The sequence below is a fragment of the Triturus cristatus genome, chromosome 8 (assembly GCF_964204655.1).
Source record: "Triturus cristatus chromosome 8, aTriCri1.1, whole genome shotgun sequence".
Taxonomy (NCBI): domain Eukaryota; kingdom Metazoa; phylum Chordata; class Amphibia; order Caudata; family Salamandridae; genus Triturus; species Triturus cristatus.
Window position 1 is genome coordinate 1,513,487,672 of NC_140591.1, and position 25,381 is coordinate 1,513,513,052.

The window sequence follows — 25,381 nt, forward strand, 5'->3', positions numbered from 1 at the left end:
CTAACTTAACAAATCAATAGTTCAATTTGGAAATAATGATTTGTATACTTACCAGTTGTATTACTGTCACCGCACTTCATTATTTTTAACTGTCTATTTTTTGAAAATGAAATGTTGTCCTTCCGGGCCCACTTGCTGCTATATTCGCACATTCATTAATTGGAACCATGTAAATGAGCTTCTTTTGATACATGTTTTGTATATACATTTTTTATAAAAATTATTTGTTTTAAATGTATAAAATGATATGTTATACTGTACATGCTTTTATGGATTGAAATTAACTTTCCGAATAAAGCTTATTTTGACTTTGACTTTTGACAGTGCATGTGTGGTAAGGATTAATTTGAGTTTTGAACATGTAACAACTACCTCTGTAATTGCAAGATTGGAAGGAAAATCTACCCTGTTGATTTCAAACGTGTTTGCATTTGCCTCTCATTTGTGAAATACCGATTTGGGCTAACTGCTATCCATTACAGTTGACGAAAACAGGCTGCCTCTTTCCTGGGAGTGCAAGTCTTACAGAACAACAATTTCACAAATAAAATCTCAGACAACAATTCCTGTGAACACACAGACTCATGGTGTGATTTTAGGCACAAAACAGTATTCCCGGGTAAATACCAGTACACCTTAAATTATGGGGAAGACATACTCCATAATATCTTACAAGTTCAAGGCAGATACATATCTTCCACAACTTAAAATGTATTACACAACTTTTAAAGTAGAATGAAAATCTACCATGATAATTTCAAATGTGTTTGCATTTGCCTGTCATTTGTGAGAAAGTGATTTCTGCTGAGTGCTAACCATCACAGTTGAAGAAAACAAACAGCCCATTTCCTGCAAGTGCAAGTTTCACAGAACAACTGCAGCACAAATTAAATCTCTGACAACAATTCCTGTGTGCACACAGACTCATGGTGTGATTCTAGGCAGAAAGCGATATTTACTTTGGCTATTTCAATGCACATTTACTACTGTGGTGGAGCAAGTGATATTTACTGTGACAGTCTGACACATTTTCCTTATCATTTAGAGAGGTAAAAAAGAGCACATGTCCTAACAGCTTCTTGAGACTATGAGCATGTGTTACAGGGTGAGTGATTAGACTAGAGCAAAGGAAATGAGCCTTGGTGACGTTCAATATGTTTGCGTTACACACTGCTATCTGGAACACAACACAGACCTGAGTAGTACACAACTTAAAATGTAATACACAACTTTTAAAGTAGAATGAAAATCTACCATGATAATTTCAAATGTGTTTGCATTTGCCTCTCATTTCTTTGATAGTGATTTCTGCTAAATGCTAACCATCACAGTTCAAGAATGATTTCTACTGAATGCTAACCATCACAGTTAAAAAGAAGCTGTCCTTTTCCTACAACTGCAAGTCTTACATTTGAACAGCAACACAAATTAAATCTCTGTCAACAATTTCTGTCTGTACACAGACTCATGGTTTGATTCTAGGCACAAAACAGTATTCCTCAGTGATACCAGTACACCTTAACTTATGGTGAACACATACTCCATAATATCTTACAAGTTCATGACAGTTAAATATCTCCCAAAACACAAAATGTAAAACACAACTTTAAAAGAAGAATCACAATTCTATTATTTATATGAAAATTCTCCACATACATCCCCTCTCAAACTCATAACTCACCTTTAATATTAGTTAGTTGAGAAAGAAATGTGGCAGTCACACAGCAGTTTATCAGTGCCAGAATCTCTGAGCTGTACACCTCTCTCCTCTCACTAGAACCAGTAAATGGCACAGTTCAAATCACATTACTTCCCACATTTTTTCAAATGGAGACACACATTTCTATTGGTTGAAAATGTCAACCCTTTCCAAATGATCCCTACCCCCAACATGACTTCTACCTCCTAGCATAGCAACAGGTCATGGAACACTGGTGTGAGCAGAGAGATCAGAAGTTCAGCACACAATGTTTCAAATCCAAAGAGCAAGAGTGCTTGACTTTTCAAACCTAACAGCAAATCCAAACTAATGTTCTGTGAGTACACATTTTTCTGAACCAATACAAAACATGCTTGTAAAAATGTAAACATACAGCCTAGTTTTAACTGTAAAATGGTTTGAATCAACCAATGAGTTCTTTTTATTAAAAAAAAGTATGTATGCCTCCATTTTTCAACTGTCTTTCTTTTCATATTGCCATTCTACTGAAAGACACCTCCTGAGTGCATCCAGATCTCCTTGGAAGATGTTCACAGTGTGGATTGTAGGTCATAGCTATGTCTTCTGGAGTGAAAAGTATGCAGAAAAAAGAGGTATGGTGAGTGACCTTGCTTTGCCAAATGTAGTCATTAAATGGATTGGTCAGAGAGGGTTAAAGTGGCACCAATTAATGGCCTTGGTGAAATCCTTTCTATATCTCCCACAGCCTAACCTTATTATTGTGCACTGTGGTGGAAATGACCTAGGCACTTTAACTGGGGTAGGTCTGGAAATGCTTATTAAGGACACCTTTGTGCAATTGATGTCACTTTTTCCACAAACTGCCTTTGTATATTCTAATATATGCCAAAGAGAAAAGTGGAACTGGTCCAACCAACATGGTCCACAGATTGACAAAGCAAGGAAGCACGTCAATAAGTCTGTTTCTGCTTTCCTCAGAGACTATGGTATGGGTTCTATATACCACAACAACTTGCGTTACAACATGCAAGACATTTATAGAGGAGACGGTGTACACTTCAATGATGAAGGGAACAGAGTCTTCCTCTTGAACTTTAGACTCTGCATCGGTACTTACTTGTACATACCGAAAAACACTCAATAAACTCAAGGGCTCTTTTTAGAGCCACCTAATATCTAAACACTTAAACTTTTTTTTTTATTCTTTTTTTCTTAAGGTTTTTTTTCGGGTGCGCGCAGAGTGCGCGCACCCGGCGATATTTTTAAAAAAAATAAAAATCTTTTTTTTTGATCTTCGAGGTCCTACTGTGACCCCCTGACAATAGCTAGGGGGTCAAGAACTCCCTACTCTGCCCCCTTTTCACGTTGTCCACCTTTGTTTTTTACCCCCTCAGACTGCGAGATACAAAATGGCGGCCGACACGTCCTGATTTCGACCGATTCGAATGTTTACTAACATCTATCCACCAATCAGAATTACGCTCGTGCACGGCAGGGTGCGCGCACAGGGCTTGCACAGTGCGCGCACGCTGCGCGCGCATAGATATTGATATGCTTTTAAATGCTATTTTCTCAGAAAATACTGAACAGATTTACACCCGACCTGCAAAAGGCACTTCCTTGACCTTATGGCTATCTCTCTGCCAAATTTTACATAATTCTGTTCAGCCGTTCGGGCTGTAGCTGCAACTAAAGATCCTATGGAAAAATGCATGGAGAAAATGCGTTTTGGGACCCCCCTTTTTTCTCGGCCCCTGCTTGACGAATCACCCCGAGTCTTTCAGGATACGAGCGGAGCGGAGCGCCCCACCTATTTTGCAAATTTCGCTAGGATTCGTCAACCGGCGCCAAAGTTATTCAAAATAGAATTTTGAGATTTCCTATAGAAACTCGGTCCTAACTATAACTGTCTACTGGCGACCGCCAGTAGATTATATATATATATATATATATATATATATATCTCCTCCATGCTTAGGTTACAGCTTCCGCTGCTCCAGAACAGAGGGTGCATTGTCGCGAGCGGACAACCCAAGCAAGGTCTGGTAACAAAAACAAATACCTCATGACCCAAGGAATGATGACGCCGTGTTCTGGCCAAATTTAATTTATTTAGTCAGCTGGTAGGACGCGTTTCGCCTGTCCAGCAGTGTGATCAAGCCTGCTGGACAGGCGAAACGCATCCTACGAGCTGACTAAATAAATGAAATTTGGCCAGAACATGGCGTCTTCATTCCTTGGTTCATGAGGTATTTGTTTATCTACATATATATTCACAGAAAAAACATAGGTTTCAGGGGTGTTATAGTTAGCTGGACATTTCACTTGTACAAAACCATTGAAATTCCCCTGTTATAGTTAGTTCAGCTAACTATAACTCGCGCTCCCGCAATGCACTGCTGATGACGTCACATATTACATCACTCAAGACATGGTCAGTGACATCACTGATGACCTCACTGATGACATTTCTAATGACAACACTGATGACATCACTGATAAAATCCTCCAGTGTCTGTGTGTTTCTGTAAAGTTTAAATATGTTTATTATATATAGGGAAAGGCATATTGAAGAATGAGTGGGTGTATATGGGTGTGAATGGATGATTTTGTAGGTGTGTTACTGACTCTATAAGTGAGTGATTAAACGTATCTTACTGAATGCATGGGTTAGTGACTAAACTGTGTGAATGTCTGTATCCGTCTGTCTGTTGGTGTGTAAGCGGCTGCATGGGTTTGCAAATAGCTACATGAGTGTCTATATAGGTTATAGATTGGTTGTCTGAGTATCTCTATGGGTGCCTGACTGTTTGTGTGGGTGGGGTATGTGTGACCCTGTGCATAGATGTGTGACTGGGTGATTCACTGGGTGCATGGTTTCAAGAGTGTATCTGTGATAGACTGTATGGGTGGGTGAGTGTGTGTATGGTTGTGTTAGTGAGTGAATGTATATTTCAGTGGTACATGTGTGAGTAGCTACATATGTGAAAGACAGTATATATGTGTGTTGGAGTACAAAAATGGCTATAATTGAGAGTGTGTGATTGTGAGAGCAGCTGTAGGGATGAGTGTGTGCTTGTATCATTGATTGTATAAAAGCATGAGAATGTGCTACTATTTGTATAAGTAATTGAGCTGGTGTGTGTATAACTGTATAGGTGAGTAAATGGCAGTGTGATTAATTATTTGCATGACTGAGTAGGTGTGTGAGTACCTCTGTGGATGAGTGGTGGTGTGTGAGTATCTATATAGGTGTATGAGTGCATATGATAGTCCTGTACTGAGTGACCATAAGTATGAGTGACTGTATGGGTGAGTGAGTGGATGGGTGTGTAGACGTAAGAATCAGTAAATGGGTATGTAGTTATTGGTGTTGGAGTGTCTATGGTTTTGAAAATGGCAGTCTGTAATTTAGAGTGGGTGTATCAAAGGTTATATTAGGGTGTGAGAAGATGCATCAAATTATCACATTGATGATGTCATCAGTGATGTCATCAGTGATGTCATTTGAGATGTCATAAGTGATGTCATGAGTGATGTCACTGACCATGTCATGAGTGATGTAATATGTGACTTCACCAGCAGTACATTGCGGGGGCGCGAGTTATAGTTAGCTGAACTAACTATAATGGGGGAATTTCAATGGTTTTGTACGAGTGAAATGTCCATCTAACTATAACACCCCTGAAGCCTATGTTTTTTTGTGTGAATTTCTAAGGTTTTTAAAATGCTAATTCCTAACTATAACCTGCCTGCAGCCTATGGTTTTTTAAGTGAATTTCAAAGGTTTTTTAAATGCTAATTTCTAACTATGCCTACAGAGATAGGACATGTGAAGAAAGAAGAAAAACACACAGAAAGAAGAAAAAGAAATGCAGAAAGAAGCCACAGAAGTCCTCAAATACAAAGAAAAGTGCCGGAAGAAGGAAGACGTGCAGAAAGAACAACAGAGGAAGAGAAAGAGTCTGTGTTGCAAAATCATCCTGTACCCTCAACTTTTTCAGATGAGTACTGGTGGTAACTGACTCTGACTAGCCAGTCCTAGAGTCAGTGCTATGCTAAAAGACACTTAGAATACAGTTAAAATACCTACGTGTTTGCACACATATCACCTCAGGCCCAGCCCCTTCCCTTCACCACTCTTCAAACACGCCCTGTTGCGCATTTTAAGTTGGGGGATTACCCCCCCCTTGAATCCTGATCGTCCCTGGGGTGCAACTACCCCACCAGCTACCTCCATTAAGTGCCACAGAGCTGTGTTGCAGAGAGGTGTAAAAACGGGCGTGCCCTCAGAACACCTCTCTGCAACGCAGCCCCCTGGCGCATACTGGAGGTTCCTGGTGGGCTAGTTGGCCCCCAGGGACCCCCAGTTTTCAAGGGGAATTTGTTCCCCATCCGCAAACGCACAAGGATGTGCATTGGCAGAGTGCTAAAATGAGGGGCGTGGCATCCGGTGCGATGCCGGTATTCCTTTTTTTAAAAGGAGGGCTGCATAGCCCCCCTTCTTTTTCTTATTTTTGGCCCTGGGGAACCACTTCCCCAGGGCCTGCCCCCTAATTTAACAAAAAATTCTTTAACATTTGGGAAGGGGGCCATGTGACCCCCCTCCCGAGGCCTTAAACAGCCCCGAGAACCCCATCCCCCAGGGCATGGCCTTTTTTTAAATAATTTTTTTTGGAGGCGGGCTGCATTGCCCCCCTCCTCTGGCCACTAAAGGCCCCGGGAACCCATCCCCCAGGGCTGACCTTTCAAATTTATTTATTTTTATATTTATTTTTTGGGAGAGGGGGGCCGCTTGACCCCCCTCCTGGGCCACTAATAGCCCCGGGGACCCCATCCCACTGGGCTGGCCCTCTCCGTCGGTGGCCGTGGGGGGGTCCCCAATCCCCCCACGGTCCCACCGTCTCCCCACCTCCTGCGGGAGCCAGCATTGCTTTTCCACATGGGGAGCTGCTAACATGCAGCTCCCCGTGTGGAAAAGCAATTTGGTTTGAATTTTGAAAGAGAGAGCAGGTTTCCCTGCTCTCTCTTTCAAAATTCAAACCAAGTTTGCTATGGCAGGGCGGGAGCTGCGAGGCTCCCTCCCTGCCATAGCAAACAGCAGTGTCCCAGGGGTGGGCACCCCGAGACACTGCAGGAGCTGGCCCTGGGGTGTGGCTGTCCCCAGGGCAATCATTGGCTCCATGGGGTGCATGCACCGCCCCTCCCACCAATTTAGAAAACCCCGGGGGTGGTGGTCCCCGGGGCTGGGGGGGCTTGAGCCCCCCACACAGGGTTTTTCTTTTTTTTTTAAATACACAAGCCCCAGGGAGTGGTGGTCCCTGGGGCAGCGGGGGGGCCGTGAGCCCACCCGCAAATATTTTCACAAAGCCCCAGGGGGTGGCAGTCCCCAGGACTTGGGGGGGCCTTTGGTCCTCCAGCCATTCATTTTTGAAGCCCGGGGGGTGGCGGTCCTGAGGGCTGGTGGGCTGTGAGCCCCCCACATATTTCCATAAAGCCCCAGGGGGTGGCGGTCCCCGGGGCTGGGGGGCCCCTTTGGGCCCCCAAACCCAATACTTGCATAGCCCCCGGGATTTGGCACCCCTGGGGGCAAATTAGCAACGAAGCACGGGAGCCCACGCTTCATTTTTTTTTATCAGCAGGATCCACGCACCCAGCGTGGATTTTGGTCATTTTTTAAAAATAATAAAAAAAATGTTGGGCCCTGGGGGTCCTTGTGGGACACCCTAAGCAGGCCTAGGGGCTCAGGATGTTTTTCCCCTGCCCCCTTTTTGCGTTCTGCGTGCTTTTTCTTCTCTTTTCTTGTGCCTCGGTTCTACCGAGGCACAAGATGGCTGCCAACACTTCCTGGTTTGGACTATTGACAGTCAATTAGCATACAGCTCGTGCTCGGCAGGGTGCGCGGATCCACCGCGCCCATAGAAATATCTATGATTTTAGTTTTGATTTTCTCAGGAACTACTGAACGGATTTACACTATTTGAGCAAAAGGGCTACCTTTTTGCCAAATTTGGTGTACTTCTGTTCAGCAGTTCGGCTGTAGCTGCGACTAACGGTCCCTATGGAAAATTTCATGGGGAAAACACGTTTTGGGACCCCCCTTTTTTCTTGGCCCCCGCTTGACGAATCACCCTGAGACTTTCAGGATAGGAGCAGACCGGAGCGGGCCATGAGTTTTGAAAATTTCACAAAGATTCGTCAACGGGCGCCAAAGTTGTTCCAAATAGAATGTTGCGGACTTCCTATGGATAATAGGTCCTCACCATAACTACCTACTGGCGACTGCCAGAAGGTTATATATATGTATATATATATATATATATATATATATATATATATATATATATATATATATATATATATATATATATATATATATATATATATATATTCTACTGGCGGTCGTTATAGTTAGGACCTATTTTCCATAGGAAATCCGCAACATTCTATTTGGAATAAAGTTGGCGCCGGTTGACGAATCCTCGCAAAATTTTCCAAACTTTTGGCCAGCTCCGCTGCGCTCCTACCCTGAATGTTTCGTGGTGATCCGTCAAGCGGGGGCTGAGAAAAAAGGGGGGTCTCAAAACGCGTTTTCCCCATGCAATTTCCCATAGGATCTGTTGTCGCAGCTACAGCCCGAACCGCTGAACGGAATGACACCAAATTTGGCAAAGAGGTAGTCCTCAGTTTGGACTCGTGCCTTTTGCATATATGGTTTGAATCTGTTCAGTAGTTCCTGGGAAAATGAAGGTAAAAAAGTTAGTGATATCTATGGCCGCGGAGGATCCGTGGACCGTACCCGCACCGTAAGCGCACCCTCCCCGAACGGAGCGCGCAACATCCCGATCGCACGCTGAATGCTAATTGGCTGTCGAGTGTCCCTCTACATTCGAAACCAGGAACTGTTGGCGGCCATTTTCTGCCTCGGTAGAAGCGAAGCTGAAGATGGAAGGGGAATAAGTGTGTAAAACATATAAAGGGGGCAGAGTGGAAATACTCTGACTCTCTAGAGGTGCTTAGGGGGTCTCAGAAGGACCCCCTGGGGCCCCCCTTTTTAAAAAAAAAACGGCGAAATGCGCCCATGGTGCACGCATCCTATCGCGTTGGATGCACAGATCCTCTCGCGGTGGGTGCGTGGATCCACGGCAATGTTTTTTGAAAAAAGACAAGAAATCATTGGTTGTATGACTACTTTCTACACTGAAAAGTAGGGTGTATATTTCTGTTTTTTAAAGGTATGATTCTTATTGGTTAACAAAAACAGATTGTAAGGAACATTATATATGATAAGCTGATATGTTGAAAAGTCAAGCACTCTTCCTGTCTTGATTAGCAACATTGTGTGCTGAACTTCTGACCTGTTTGCTCAGTGCAGTGTTCCATGACCTGTTTCTATGGTAACAGGCAGATGGCAGATTGGGGGAAGGGTTGAAATGTATTGCAGTTGGAAAGGGTTGAAATGTTTAACCAATAGAAATGTGTGTTTGCTTTTGAGTTTATGTGTGAAGGATTGTGATTTGATGTTTACATGTATATGTGTGGAAAATGAGAGGGAAACTTTTCCATTCTTTGTTTTTGCTGAGAGGTGCACAGTGCAGAGATTCTGTAAAAGAAAATATGGTGAGTGATTGATATACTTCTTAAGCTACAAAAGAACTTGAAAGATGAGTTATTTAATTGTGAGGGGATGTATGTAGACTATTTTGATTTTAATCAGACTAATGTATTTCTCATGCTAAAGTGTAGGGAGTACTTTTTTTCTCTACAATGTGTGTGCATGTAGAAACCATTCTGTGATAAGCATTTGTGTTTTTCATGTGTTTTTAGACAGATAACTGTGCTGTTTTTATATTTTGGTAGAATTAGAAACCAGTCATTGTTTATGAATTTGTGAAATGAGTTATGTTATGTTTCTTTACTAAAATGTAGTACTACTTCTAGATGAAGAAATGTGTTTTGGTATAGTGCAAGAGATAGTGTTGTTTGTCTAGAATCACACAGCCAAGTTTTAGTAGCATTAGAAGCCAGTCATTGCTTATGCGTTGATTAAATGAGTCAGGCATTGACAGTAAAGTGCAGTTGTGAAATATGTAGATTGTGTGCAGTTCCCTTGCCACTTCCACTGTAATGAATGAGTTTTGGTAATCTGCTAGGGCTAGTGTTGTTTGTCTAAAATCACACTGTGAGTCTGTGTGCATTTGGGAACCAGTGTGAGAGAAGCGTTTGGTGACATCGTGTATTTGCTGATAGATAACTGTTTAAAAACATGTCATGTTGTCAAGTTTTAGTAGCATTAGAAGACAGTTATGGTTTATGCTTTCATTAAATGAGTCAGGCATTGACAGTAAATTGCAGTTGTGAAATATGGAGATTGTGTGCAGTTACCTTACCACTTGCACTGTAGTGAATGAGTTTTGGTAAACTCCTAGGGATAGTGGTGCTTGTCTAGAATCACAGTGTGAGTTAGTGTGTATTTGGGATCAGTGTGAGAGAAGCGTTTGGTGATATCATGTATTTGCTGACAGATAACTTTTTTAAAACCTGTCACGTTGTGAAGTTTTAGTAGCATTAGAATCCAATCTTTGCTTATGCGTTGATTAAATGAGTCATGCCTTGACACTGATGTCCTGTACTGAAATATGTAGATTGTTTGCAGTACAATTAACTCTTCCAGACTAGTGAATGAGTTTTGGTAAACTCATAGGATAGTGTTGCTTGTGCAAAATCACACTGTGGGTCTGTGTGCATTTGGGTAAGGATTGTGAGAGAAGCATTTGGTAACATCGTGTATTTGCTGACAGATAACTGTTTTAAAACCGGTCATGTTGTCAAGTTTTAGTAGCATTAGAAGCCAGTCTTTGCTTATGCTTTGATTAAATGAGTCAGGCTTTGACACAAAAGTGCAGTCCTGAAATATGAAGATTGTGTGCAGTTCCCTTACCATTTCCACAGTAGTGAATGAGTTTAGGTAATCTGCTATGGATAGTGTTGTTTGTCTAGAATCACACTGTGAGTCTGTGTGCATTTGGGAACCACTGTGAGAGAAGTGTTTGGTAACATCATGTATTTCCTGACATATAACTGTTTTAAAATATGTCTTGTTGTCAAGTTTTAGTAGCATTAGAAGACAGTTATGGTTTATGCTTTCATTATATGAGTCAGGCATTGACAGTAAATTGTAGTTGTGAAATATGTAGATTGTGTGCAGTTCCCTTACCACTTGCACTGTAGTGAATGAGTTTTGGTAAACTCATAGGGATAGTGGTGCTTGTCTAGAATCACACTGTGAGTTATTGTGTATTTGGGATTACTGTGAGAGAAGCATTTGGTAACATCATGTATTTGCTGACAGATAACTGTTTTAAAACCTGTCATGTTGTGAAGTTTTAGTAGCATTAGAATCCAGACTTTGCTTATGCGTTGTTTAAATGAGTCCTGCTTTGACACTGATGTGGTGTACTTAAATATGTAGATTGTGTGCAGTACCATTAACTCTTCCAGACTAGTGAATGAGTTTTGGTAAACTCCTAGGATAGTGTTGCTTGTCTAAAATCACACTGTGAGTCTGTGTGCATTTGGGTAAGGATTGTGAGAGAAGCATTTGGTAACATTGTGTATTTGGTGACAGATAACTGTTGTAAAACCGGTCATGTTGTCAAGTTTTAGTAGCATTAGAATCCAGTCTTTGCTTAAGCTTTGATTATATGAGTCAGGCTTTCACATAAAAGTGCAGTCCTGAAATATGAAGATTGTGTGCAGATCCTTTACCACTTCCACAGTAGTGAATGATTTTTGGTAAACTCCTAGGTATAATGGTTGTTGTCTAGAATCACACTGTGAGTCTGTGTGCATTTGGGAACCACTGTGAGAGAAGCATTTGGTTACATCGTGTATTTGCTGACAGATAACTAATTTAAAACCTCTCATGTTGTCAAGTTTTAGTAGCCTTAGAAGCTAGTTTTTGCTTATGCATTGATAAAATGAGTCAGAGTTTGACACTAAGGTGCAGTACCATGTACTATTCTGTTCACTGTGGTAGAACTGACAATTTAAAAGTTTTACCTAAGCACTGTCCTAGAAGTAGTCTGATTATTTAGTCAGTTTCTAAGTACCAAATAGATTGCTTCAAATAAAAGTGTTCTAACATACTATACACTTGTCTTTTACACCTTCAATTCCCTAGTCAGTATCCATATACTTCCAGGAAACATCCTGTCACTTCCTTTGCAGTCCTCTCGAGACCCATTTAACAGCATGTACTAATCCATTGACTGTGCCACAACTCAAACACTTATAAATTCACCTAGACACTCTCTTTCCAGTACTCTAATGATTCAGTCACTGCCTAAGTATTCATGCACTGAGCCAGGTCTTAGCACATGGACTACGTCAAACCCATATCCACTATGCATGCAGTCCTCTAACCACCTACACACTTGTTTTTCACACCTTCAATTCCCCAGTCAGTATCCGTTCACTTCCAGCAAACACCCTGTCACTGCCGTTGCACTCCTCTAGTGACCCATTCAGCATCATGTACTAATCCATTCACAGCGCCAAACCCTAATAAATTCACCCAGGCACTCTCCTTGCAGTACTCTAATCATTCAGTCAGCACCCAAGTACTCATCCAGTGACCCAGGCCTTAGTATATGGACTGCTTCACACCCTTATCATCTATGTATGCAGTCCTCTAACCACCTACACAATTGTCTTTCACACCTTCAATTCCCTAGTCAGTCTCCATACACTTCCAGGAAATACCCTGTCACTCTCTTTGCAGTCCTCTAGTGACCCATTCAGCACCATGTACTCATCCATTCACTGTGCTAAAACCCAAACACTTATAAATTCACCAAGATACTATCTTTGCAGTACTCTAATCATTCAGTCAGTGCCTAAGTATTCATACACTGAGCCAGGCCTTAGCACATGGACTGCTTCAAACCCCTATGCACTATGCATGCAGTCTTCTAACCACCTAGACACTTGTCTTTCACACTTTCAATTTCCTGGTCAGTATCCATACAGCCCAGCACTTGTCACTGCCTTTGCACTCCTCTAGTGACCCATTCAGTACCAAGTACTAATCTATTCCCTGTGCGAAAAGCCTAGCACTTATAAATTCACCTAGGCACTCTCCTTGCTGTACTATAATCATTCAGTCAGTACCCAAGTAGTCATGCAGAGAGCCAGGCCTTAGCACATGGACTGCTTTAAATGCCTATGCAGTATGGATGCAGGCCTCTAATCACCTACACAGTTGTGTTTCACACCTTTTATTCCCTAGTTAGTATTCATACTCTTCTAGCAAACACCCTGTGAGTCACCCAGTGTGTCTCCTTATAGAACTGTAATGATTTAGTCAGTTAGCATGTAGTCTTTTAGTGAGGTAGGCTTTAGGGCATGAACTGCTTCACAGTAGTATGCACTATGCATGTAGTGTTTCAATGATCGTCGCACTTGTGGTTCAGGGTTATAGTTTCATAGTCAGTTTTTAAATAAAATGTGTTTGTACAGTAATGGAATAGTATAAATTTGAAAGTTATTAATATATATTTATTTGTGATTCTTTTTTACAGATACAGAACAGGAGTGTTTCTCATCTATTTGCACTCTTCTCGTGCAAGATTGTTTGGATGAAGGGTCCTTAGGTGTTTCATCATACTTGCTGTGCCGCACGAGTATTTTTTGTTAGGATCTCCTCGTAACAGAACTCTTTGGCAAATCTTGCGAGTGACGAAGGTGGCATTGGTCTTTGTTTGCTCCTTGGAAAAAGTAAAAAATATCCTCACCACTGAAGAAAAACGTTGTTGGTGTGGTGCCTTCTGCAAAACATTTTCTTCAGATTCGGTAAATATTTTAACCCCTTCGCCGCAGCACAAATTTTGCCGCGGTGCTGGGGGGGTTCAGGGTGAGCGCGACGCCGCCATGCTCGTGACGGAACCACTCCGTCATGAGCCACGGGCGCGCTGTGCTCATGACGGAGTGGTTCCGTCACGACTCCGCCCACTCGCGCTATTCGCCCACACAGGCAGGGAATCAGCACCGCGTGGGCGGAGCGGTCGCAGCAGCCACAGCATGACAGAACCACTCTGTCATGAGCACACGGCGCCCATGGCTCATGACGGAGTGGTTCCGTCATGAGCAGGCAAGGGGTTAAAGCGGCAACATTTAAAGTTTTTGTAAGTTAAACTTGTAAAATTTTGTTAGCTGTATGCATTTTATATATTTGTGATTTGTTTCTTGTGGTATTTTGTTGAGAATACCATGTTGTTGTTTTTTTAACAATCTTTCTTATTTTCCAGGTCTGTCATCGACATCCATTGTCCCCACAGTAGTGTTCCGCCTTGTTGTTTTTTATTATTGTTGTTACATTTTGTTTATTAGTTTATTGTTCATATATATGTTAATAAAAAAATAAAGTTTGAAAATAATTTTTCGTTTATATATTTATTATTATAAAAAATAAAGTTTGAAAACAAAATTAATAACGTTTTTGGTTGTTCTCTTAACTGCTGTGTGACTCTTTCTTGTTCTTATTACTGTTATTTGATGGAGTCCACCATGGTTTTAAATTTTGGGGCACTTATCGCTGGAATACTGGTGATATCTGCAGTTTGCACCAACTTCTGAATAGTGTGTTAGATTTATCTCAACTTTACTTCCGTTAAAGTGCTGATAATGAAATGGAGAGTAGCCGTTCCCATGCAAAAAGACACAAGGTGCACCTTTCCGATTTATTCTAAATACTAAAATCCTGTATTGAATTGCACTGAGGTTTTGGCTGCACTTACAGTGTACACACAAAATCTATTAAGAAATCTCATTGTATTTATATTGATTGGGAATAGTGCGTCAGGTGCTGGATCTTGATGAGATACACTGCTCAGTTCATATATTGTTCTGCACACGAAAAAAATCACATCACAACTTTCACACCAATTGCAATGCGAAACAAATTCTGGCGATAAGACACGTTAGCACCAGGGATTTTACACCTGCTTTCTGCTGGTGTTAAGCAGGACAACTACCTGCACCATGAAAGGGAACACAGCCAAGAGCCACACCAGAACACCCACAGGTACCATAGAGTCAATGAGCATGGTACAGGGATACCCATGAGGGCCAGAAGACTCATCTCAACAACTCCAGGACCGCCAATGCCCCCCAAACCCACATCTTAGTAAGTGTGTCCCTGTGGTCATTGTCTTAGCATGATAGGCACGAGCCCTGCAACATCACAGTGTGCTGTCACCTCAGCGTTGGCAGTGAGCCTGGATGTGTAGCTATGCACGCATCCTCCTGCATGCACAACTGGCGTGTGCTGGTCTGGGGTTCACAGGTCAGTGCAGGGGTGTGCCTATCCGGCAAGGGGAACGGGGTGTCTCGGACATGTCCATGTACAGGAAGTGCGGTAAATGTGTCTCTGTGTTCTGGTGTGGCCTGCTACAAGAGCCGCAGCAGTCGATGTTGTAAACTGGCATGCACCACCTCCAAACGGCACTGTGATGTTGTAGTTGGAATGTAGCAGGACATGCGCAAATAGGCATTACAATGGTGTGCCGTACAAGTGCACGAGATACAAAAGCACACCGTACAAAAGTGTGGGGGCTCGTGGGAGGGAGGTGCAGCCGTTTGGCAACATAACACACAGTGAACTCGACCATGTGCCACATGCTGGGCATCTCATCCATGATGACCACGGTCGCAGACATCCCACAACACCAACGACTGGCCTTTGTACACATCCTGTATGAATGCAGCGTGGTTTTCACTTCTATGCTCGTTCAGTGGTGTGATGTTGGCGGGTTGTGTGACTTGTGCTCCTTGTTGGTTTGTTTCATTTTGTCCATTGTTAGTCTATATGTGTGTTGTACTTAATTGTGCATGTATGCCATTCTGCCCATCTACCCCTTCCCCTCACTCCCAGCTTCTTCCTCTTCCTAGTGCTGTTGTGTCTATAATTTTGTTGCTGCACACATGAATACATGTAAAGAATAAATTAGAATAGTTCCTTGATTCTTTTAGGTTTCAAAACTTCTCTATTGGTTTCTTTTTAATTTTCCATATGAACCGTTTTTTTCAATATTCAACAACACATAGAAGTCAGAAGTGCAACGTATTCTATCAACAAACTTTCTAGAACATTCTACAACACGTGCAGGTTAAAAGTTCATCAATTTTTTTAAACTTAACGATATTATTTTGTAACATTTTCTTGAATATTTAACGACACGTGCAGGTTAAAAGTTGACGATTGTTTTAAGTTTGAACAGTGCCTTCCAAATGCAAGTAGCAGGTGTGGTTGATCTGAGCAAATTTTATCCTTTAATATGTACTCCACGTTGAAACTGCTTTTTCTTAACCAATCACAAATATGCTTTTCCACAAAACTAATGTGCACCCTACTTTTAAAAAAGAATGCTTTTCATGATATCTTTAGAGATAAGTTATAGATAGGAATTAACATTTAAAAAACCTTTGAAATTCACTGAAAAAACCACAGGTTTCAGGGGCGTTATAGTTAGGAATTGGCATTTAAAAAACCTTAGAAATTCACTGAAAAAACCATAGGTTTCAGGGGTGTTATAGTTAGCTGGACATTTCCCTCATACAAAACCCTAGAAATTCCCCTGTTATAGTTAGTTCAGCTAACTATAACTCGCGCCCCCGCAATGCACTGCTGATGACGTCACATATTACATCACTCATGACATGGTCAGTGACATCACTGATGACATCACTGATGACATCTCAAATGACATCACTGATGACATCACTGATAACGTTATCCATGTGATAAATTACCGTATCTTCTCACACCCTAATATAACCTTTGATACACCGACTCAAAATTTCAGACTTCCATTCTCAAAACCATAGATACTCCAATACCAATAACTACATACCCACTTATTAACTCTTAGGTCTACATACACCTCCACTCATTCACCTGTACAGTCACTCATACTTACAGTCACTCCATACAAGACTATCATATGCATTTATACACCTATATAGACACTCACACACCACCAATCATCCATAGAGGTACTCTCACACCTAGTCAGTCATACAAATAATCACACTCCCAGATACTCACCTATGCAGTTATACACACTCAAGTTCACTTACTCATAAAAATAGTACAACATTCTTACGCTCTTATACAATCATTGATACAAGCACACACTCATCCATACAGTCACTCTCACAATCACACACTCTCACATATACGCACTTATATACTCTTACTCGCATATATACTGCCTTTCACATATGTAGTTAGTCACAAATGTACCACTGAGATATACATTCAATCCCTAACACACCCATACATACACTCACTCAACCATACAGTTCATCACAGATGCACTCTTAAAACCATGCACCCACTGAATCACCCACTCACACATCTAGTCACAGAGTCACACACACCCTACCCACACAAACACTCAGGCACACATACAGATACTCAGACAACCAATCAATAACCCATATAGACACTCATATAGCTATTCACAAAACCATGCAGCCACTTATACACCAACATACAGACACATACAGGCATTCACACAGTTTAGTAACTAGTCTGCAGTAAGATACATTTAATAACTCACTTAAAGAGTCAGTTACGCACCTAGAAAATCATCCATTCACACACTTGTACACCCACTTATTCTTCAACAGGCCTTTCCCTATATATATTAAACATCTTAAAACTGTTCAGAAACACATACTCACTGGATGATGTCATCTGTCAGGAATCAGGCACAGCGGCGCCTACCTCGCGGGTTTCAGAGGTAAAGACAACATTTCCCATGATGCTAATGCGGAAGTAAGGATAAAGGCGCGCTGATTGCGGGAGCCGGCGCACATAATTCTACAGTCACTTCCGTCCTGGACTGTTCGGAAAGAAGTGCTGTTTCGGAAGCGTTCTAACCTGGCAGCACGGAGACCCTGTGAAGACTTCAGGGGCCGGATCAAAGCCGCGTTGGAACTGTAAGTACCGCGGGAGAGTGCCGTTGCCCCTCTCGCGGTTTCTGGACCTTGTTGATTTATTTGCTTCGTGGCGGGATACGAAGGGCGGTGGCAGTCTGCTCCCAAGGGAGGACGAGGAGACGCATTGACCCTTCGCTTCCCCTTTCCCTTATTTTTGTTGTTCTAGGCACAGCGGAGTGCAGCGGTGATCAGGAACCGCACGCTACCGTGTGTGCGCCTGGCTGGACCTATCTAAATCACTCCGATCGTTCTGGAGAGAGGATGCGGTAAACCCAACCGCAGACTTCCATTGTGGCACAGCACGTTCAGTGTCTTAAAGAACCCTCAGGGAACCCCTAACGGAGGGCAGCGGTGAAGGAACCACATTCTGCCGTAGGAACCAAGGGGGAGGGATACGTTTCAGTTGCAAGACATTTTAGGCTGCAAACAAGATTGGTTTTGACAAGAGGAGTTTATTCTTTGAATACGCACCCCCATTGGATGCAGAGGAGATACTGTCTGGGGTACGTGTTGCAGAATAAGAGCTGGTGCAGAGTGCCTGGAAGGAGGAAGTATTACGCCATTAATGTTTGTGGTATTTCATTACAGAACTGAATTGCATCAAAGGCTGTTGAAGGCATTCTGTGGGGAGGTTGACAGCATTCCCCATTCCCAGGTATAACAGACGACTCATAGCGAGAATGAATGACAGTAGCTTTTTTTGCAAAAATCTCACGCCCTTGTTCCTTTTTGTTACAGGTTCTAATTCCCCTGCTGTTCCCTTCCCTACCCTTTCCCTCGCCTGATCCCTCGAACACCCTGTTTGTTTCACCGGGGTGTTGGTGATATCAGGAGTTGGACCCTTTTTCTACTGCCGCTGGATCCCGTGGAGCGTATTCTGATGTCATCCGTGATGTCATCAGTGATGTCATTTGAGATGTCATCAGTGATGTCATCAGTGATGTCACTGACCATGTCATGAGTGATGTAATATGTGACGTCATCAGCAGTGCATTGCGGGGGCACGAGTTATAGTTAGCTGAACTAACTATAACAGGGGAATTTCTAGGGTTTTGTACGAGGGAAATGTCCAGCTAACTATAACACCCCTGAAACCTATGGTTTTTTCAGTGAATATATATATATATATATATCTCTCTTATCTACTGGCGGTCGCCAGTAGATAGTTATAGTTAGGACCGAGTTTCCATAGGAAATCAGAAAATTCTATTTTGAATAACTTTGGCGCCGGTTGACGAATCCTCGCGAAATTTTCAAAACTAATGGGGCGCTCTGCTCAGCTCCTACCCTGCAAGTCTCGGGGTGATTCGTCAAGTGGGGGCTGAGAAAAAAGGGGGGTCCCAAAACGCGTTTGCCCCATGCATTTTCCCATAGGACCTTTAGTCGAAGGTACAGCCCGAACGGCTGAACAGAATTACTTGAAATTTGGCAAAGAGGTAGTCCTCGGGTTAGGCATGTGCCTTTTGCATATATGAAGTCAATCTGTTCAGTAGTTCCTGAGAAAATTGCAGGTAAAAGTACGTAAATATCTATATGCGCGCATCGTTCACGCACAGTGCGCGCACGGTTCCGTGCGCGAGCGTAATTCTGATTGGTGGTTAGATGTCAGTCAACATTCGAATCGGTCGAAATCAGGAAGTGTCAGACGCCATTTTGTGTGTCGCACTGAAAGAGAAAGGTGGAGAACGTGGAAAGGGGGCAGGGTAGAGAGTTCCTGACCCCCTAGCCTTTGTCAGGGGGCCCCTGAAGGACCCCTAAGGGTGAAAACATTTTTTAATTTTTTTTTTTTTAAATCGCGAGGTGTGCGCACCGTGCGCACACCGTGCGTGCACGGTAGAAAAAAAATCTTTAAAAAAATAGAATTAAAAATCAAGTTTAAGTGTTTAGATGTTAGGTGGCTCTAAAAAGAGCCATTGTGTTCATTGAGTGTTTTTTGGTACCTACAAGTAAGTACCGATGCAGAGTCTAAAGTTCAAGAGGAAAACTCTGTTCCCTTCATCATTGAAATGTACACCGTCTCCTCTATAAATGCCTTGCATGTTGTAACGCAAGTTGTTGTGGTATATAGAACCCATACCATAGTCTCTGAGGAAAGCAGAAATAGATTTGTTGACGTGCTTCCTTGCTTTGTCAATCTGTGGACAATGTTGGTTGGACCGGTTCCACTTTTGCCTTTGGCATATATTAGAATATACAAAGGTAGTTTGTGGAAAAAGTGACATCAATTGCACAAAGGTGTCCTTAACAAGCATTTCCAGACCTACCCCAGTTAAAGTGCCTAGGTCATTTCCACCACAGTGCACAATTATAAGGTTAGGCTGTGGGAGATATAGAAAGGATTTCACCAAAGGCATTAATTTATTATTTATTTATTTATTTATTGGGCTTATTGAGCGCGACAGCTACCCAAAAAGGGTTTCCCGGCGCTATAAGATACTGAACCATAAAGGCAAGAGAAAGTCTCAGGAAAGAGACCAGAGCATGTTACTGGTTGAAAAGCCAGGTCTTAATGGCTTTGCGGAAATGAATGTAGCGAGTTTTCAAACGGAGAGGTTGCGGGATGGAGTTCCAGAGTTTGGGGCCTACAAGGGAGAAGGATCTTCCTCCCATCCTCGCTCGGCGTGTTTTGGGAACACAGAAAAGGCCTTGAGTGGAGGACCTCAGGCATCGAGCAGGTGTGTAAGTGTGCACGAGGGTTTGGAGGTATCCGGGGGCATTGCCCCATTTTATTCTATGCATGAGGCTAAGAGTTTTGAATTTGACCCTATTTTCAATTCTTAACCAGTGGAGCGCTTTAAGGTGACCAGACATGCGTTCCCTCCTATTGCATTTGCATAGCAGTCTGGCTGCAGCGTTTTGTACCAATTGGAGGTGTCGCATGACTGCCTGTGATGCCCCTAAATAGAGGACATTACCATAATCTAAGCGGGAGGTGATTAGTGCGTTGACCACAGTCTTTTGTGTATCGTCCGGGAGCATCCAAATGATTTTTCTGAGCCATCTCAGAATTGTAAAACAGGTAGCTGTGAGGTTGTTGACCTGGGGCTCCATAGTTAGGCCATTATCAATGGTAATGCCAAGATTACGGACTTGTTGCGACGGGGTTGGTAAGGGGCCCATTTCAGATGGCCAGTGTCTGGAATTCCAGAGGTTTTGGTTAGGATCCACTATTAAGACCTCTGTTTTGCTGCCGTTGAGTTTAAGCATATTAGTGCTCATTCAGGTGGCGATGCTCCTGAGGCCTGTCTGCAGGAGGGAGGGGGAATCGTTGTCACTATTAGAAAGGGAAAATACGATTTGTGAGTCGTCGGCGTATGTGAACATTTTGAGACCAGCTGCTTCAGCAATCTGGGCGAGCGGGGTTACATAGAGGTTAAAAAGCAGGGGGCTTAACACCGATCCTTGTGGCACTCCATAGGGGGAAAGATGCACATTAGATGCCGCACTGCTGGAGGAGATTTGAAATGTCCTGAGAGTCAGGAAAGATGCGATCCAGTCTAATGCATTACCTTTAATGCCCATGTTGGAGAGTAAGGCAAGCAGTATGTTGTGAGAGAGGGTGTCGAACGCTGCGCTGAGGTTGAGTAGAATCAGCGCAGCTGAGTCCCCTTTATCGACCAGTAGGCGGAGATTTTCCATCACTCCGAGTACTGTAGTCTCCGTCGAGAAACCGTGGCGGAAACCCGATTGGGAGGGGTGCAGGATGTTGTTAGCCTCCGCAAACCTTGCGAGGTGTTCATGGACATGTTTCTCCAAGATTTTGGAGAAGACGGGCAGGAGGGATATTGGACGGAAGTTTGCCAGGATTTTTGGATCAGCCGATGGTTTCTTGAGTAGGGGTGAGACCATGGCATGTTTCCAGGATGACGGGACCTTGGCCGTGGAGAGGGATAAGTTCAATGTTTGACATATCACGGCAAGTAGTGGGGTGTCCAGGAGTCTGAGTATTGAGATCAGGAGGGGGTCGGCAGGCGAACCAGATTTTACTTTCCCTAAGATGTCTTGCAGACCCTGAACATCGATCCCGGGCCACGCTGTAAGTGGCTCATAGGACAGATGAGGTTGAGAGGAAATGTCCTCTCCGTTAGGGCCGGCGACTTGCACCCTTTTAGCATGAACCTGGTGTTGTTTTAATATCTCCTGGTAGATTGTCTCAATCTTCGTTGTGAAATATTTCGCTAGTTCTTCACACTGGAAACTGTTCAGAGGAAGAGGTTTGGCTGATGTATTCGAGCCTGCTAACTCTTTTACAAGGTTAAAAAGAGTCTTAGATTTGTTTGTAGCTTCAGAGATAGATTTGGCTACATAGTTGGTTCTTGCCATGTTACAGGATTTATGATAAAGCTTGAGCTCGTTTCTATAGTTCGAGCTGGCAACCGGGTAGTAATCTTTCCTCCAAAGGCGTTCTAGGCATTTGCATTTGGATTTTATAGCCTTCAGTTGCTCATTATACCATAGGGCAGGGGAGTTATGAGGGGTGGATTTTTTGTGAGCTTGGGGCAGGCAAATGTCTAGGGCACCTAGAAGCCATTTGTTAATTTTGATGGCTACGATCTCTATGTCTTCGGGGTCGAATATTTCATCCAGAGGGGCAGCGATTAGGACGGACGCGAAATGGTTTATGTCCAGTTTTTTCCAATTTCTTGTGAAGGACTTGCTTGTCCCACTCGGAAGGCTAGAAGTCGTATGATCATCCACGCTGAATTTTATTAGGAAGTGGTCTGACCAATCTAGGGGCAGAGCAGGCTGGCAATGTAGCAGGGGAAGGCTGGAAAAAATAGGGTCCAGGAGGTGGCCCCCTTTGTGTGTTGGGCCCGAGTTCCATAAGGTGAGGTTCATGGCGGCCAGGTCATGAACTAAATTGTTTCCTGGTTTGTTTGTTGGGTCGTCGAAATGAATGTTCAGGTCGCCTACGATAGATAGGTTGTTGTAGTTTACCCTTACTGAAGCAGTCCAATCCACTAGTTGGGTGGCCCAAGGTTGTATAGGGCCAGGTGGACGGTAAATCAGGAGACCTGTAAAGGTGAATTTCAGGTGGAGTTGGAGTTTAAAAAGGGCCATTTCACAGGCGGTTAAGGGAATGGGTTCCAAAGTACATTGCAGTGATTTTTTGGAGATGACTGCTATCCCACCTCCAATGCCGGTGGTTCGGTCTTTTCGGATGATGGCATAATTTGATGGTAGGGCTTCAGCAATGTCTGGGCCAGAGCTGACGTGTAGCCATGTCTCAGTGAGGAAAAGGGCGTCTAGTCAGTTGTCGGACAGGAGGTCAAATATGTCTCTTTTGTGTTTGCTGAGTGACCTGCAGTTCAGGCTACCAAGACGCCATGTGTGTGCCGACTTACGGCCTTTGGATCCGGGCCGACAGAGCTGCGGGACGTCAAGTTGAAAGTTGCATGCAGGGCATGCAATACAGGTGTTCCTATAGTTGGATAAGATTTCACAGTTATGTTTCACAGGGGGTCGCAGTGAATGTAGCAGCTCAGGCGTATAGATGTTACCTATACTGGAGTTTCCTCCAGGGGTTACGGGCCCTGGGCCCGGCCTGGCACGGACCGGCGGAGACGGGCTTTCCTTTGGCGCGCCTTCGGCTCGCAAACGGCGCTCCCGCTGCGCTCGTCCGCTGCGCTTCCGGAAGATGCACATTTTCGTACAGAGAGGGAGAGGGTCGGTGTGGGCGTGGCCTCTCGTAAGGGGCGTGGCCTGTGGGCTCACCGGGAATGGCGGCAAAGGACTTTGGGGTTTGTCCCACGGCAGCGCTAATATCCGTTGCGCGGGTGTGACAGGAGCGTGATAGAGCCCCGAAAACAGAGTGCAGGTAGGATTAAAAACAATATAATCGTGACACTCAAATTTAAAAAATGTGCTTTTGCGGTCGTACTCCCGGCTTCCGCCTCAGGAGATTCAGTGCCACTTTAACCCTCTCTGACCAATCCATTTAATGTCTACATTTGGCAAAGCAAGGTCTTTCACAATACCTCTTTTTTCTGCATACTTTTCACTCCAGAAGACATAGCTATGACCTACAGTCCACACTGCGAACACCTTCCAAGGAGATCTGGATGCACTCAGAAGGTGTCTTTCAGTAGAATGCCAATATGAAAAGAAAGATAGTTATAAAATGGAGGCTTACATACTTTTTTTTTAATAAAAAGAACTCATTGGCTGTTTCAAACCATTCTACACTAAAACTAGGTTCTATGTTTACATTTTTAAAAGCATGTTTTGTATTGGTTCAGAAAAATGTGTTCCCAGAGAACATTAGTTTGGATTTGCTGTTAGGTTTGAAAAGTCAAGCACTCTTGCTCTTTGAATTAGAAACATTGTGTGCTGAACTTCTGACCTCTCTGCTCACACCAGTGTTCCATGATCTGTTGCTGTGCTAGCAGGTAGAAGTCATGTTGGGGGCAGGGATCATTTGGAAAGGGTTGAAATTTGCAACCAATAATAATGTGTGTTTCCATTTGAAAAAATGTGGGAAGCAATGTGATTTGAAGTTAACATGTATATGTGTGAAAAAAGAGAGGGAAACTTTGCCATTTACTGGTTCTGGTGAGAGGAGTACAGCTCAGAGATTCTGGCTCTGATAATCTGCTGTGTGAGTGCCACATTTCTTTCTCAACTAACTACTTTTAAAGGTGAGTTATGACTTTGAGAGGAGATGTATGTGGTGCATTTTGATATAAATAATAGAAATGTGTTTCTTCTTTTAAAGTTGTGTTTTACATTTTATGTTTTGGAAGGTATTTAACTGCCATGAACTTGTAAAATATTATGGAGTATGTCTTCACCATAAGTTAAGGTGTACTGGTATCACCCAGGAATACTGTTTTGTGCCTAGAATCATATCATGAGTCTGTGTGCAAACAAGAATTGTTGTCAGAGATTTAATTTGTGTTGCTCTTGTTGTGTAAGATTTGCACAAGTAGGAAAGGGGTAGCTTGTTTTCTTGAACTGTGATGGTTAGCATTCAGCAGAAATCACTAAGATATTTAAGTGCCTTGAACTTGTAAGATATTATGGAGTATGTGTTCACCATAAGTTAAGGTGTACTGGTATCACCCAGGAATACTGTTTTGTGCCTAGAATCACACCATGAGTCTGTGTGCACACAGGAATTGTTGTCAGAGATTTCATTCATGTTGCTGTTGTTCTGAAAGACTTGCACTTGCAGGAAAGGGGCAGCTTGTTTTCTTGAACTGTGATGGTTAGCATTCAGTAGAAATCACTATCCCACAAATGAGAGGCAAATGCTAACATTTGAAATCAATATGGTAGATTTTCCTTCCACACCTGCAATGGGTGAGGTAATTCCTACATGGTCAAAACTCCAATTAACCCTTACCACACATGTACTCTTACATACATCTCTGCAGTCTTCATGCAGTTGTGCAAGCGTCCATGCAGATCTCTCTTGCACCTGACAATACACAGTCTCCAGAAACACACTCTTAGCACACAGGCAGCTGCTTGTCCTGCACTCCCATGCTTACTATTCAGCACTGTGTTGTATTTCAGATAGCAGTGTGTAACGCTAACACATTCAACGTCACCAAGGCTCATTTCGTTTGCTCTAGTCTAATCACTCAGCCAGGTAACACATGCTCATGATCTCAAGTAGCTGTTAGGACATGTGCTCTGTTCTGCCTCTCTAAACTATAAGGAAAATGTGTCAGGCTGTTACAGCAATTATCA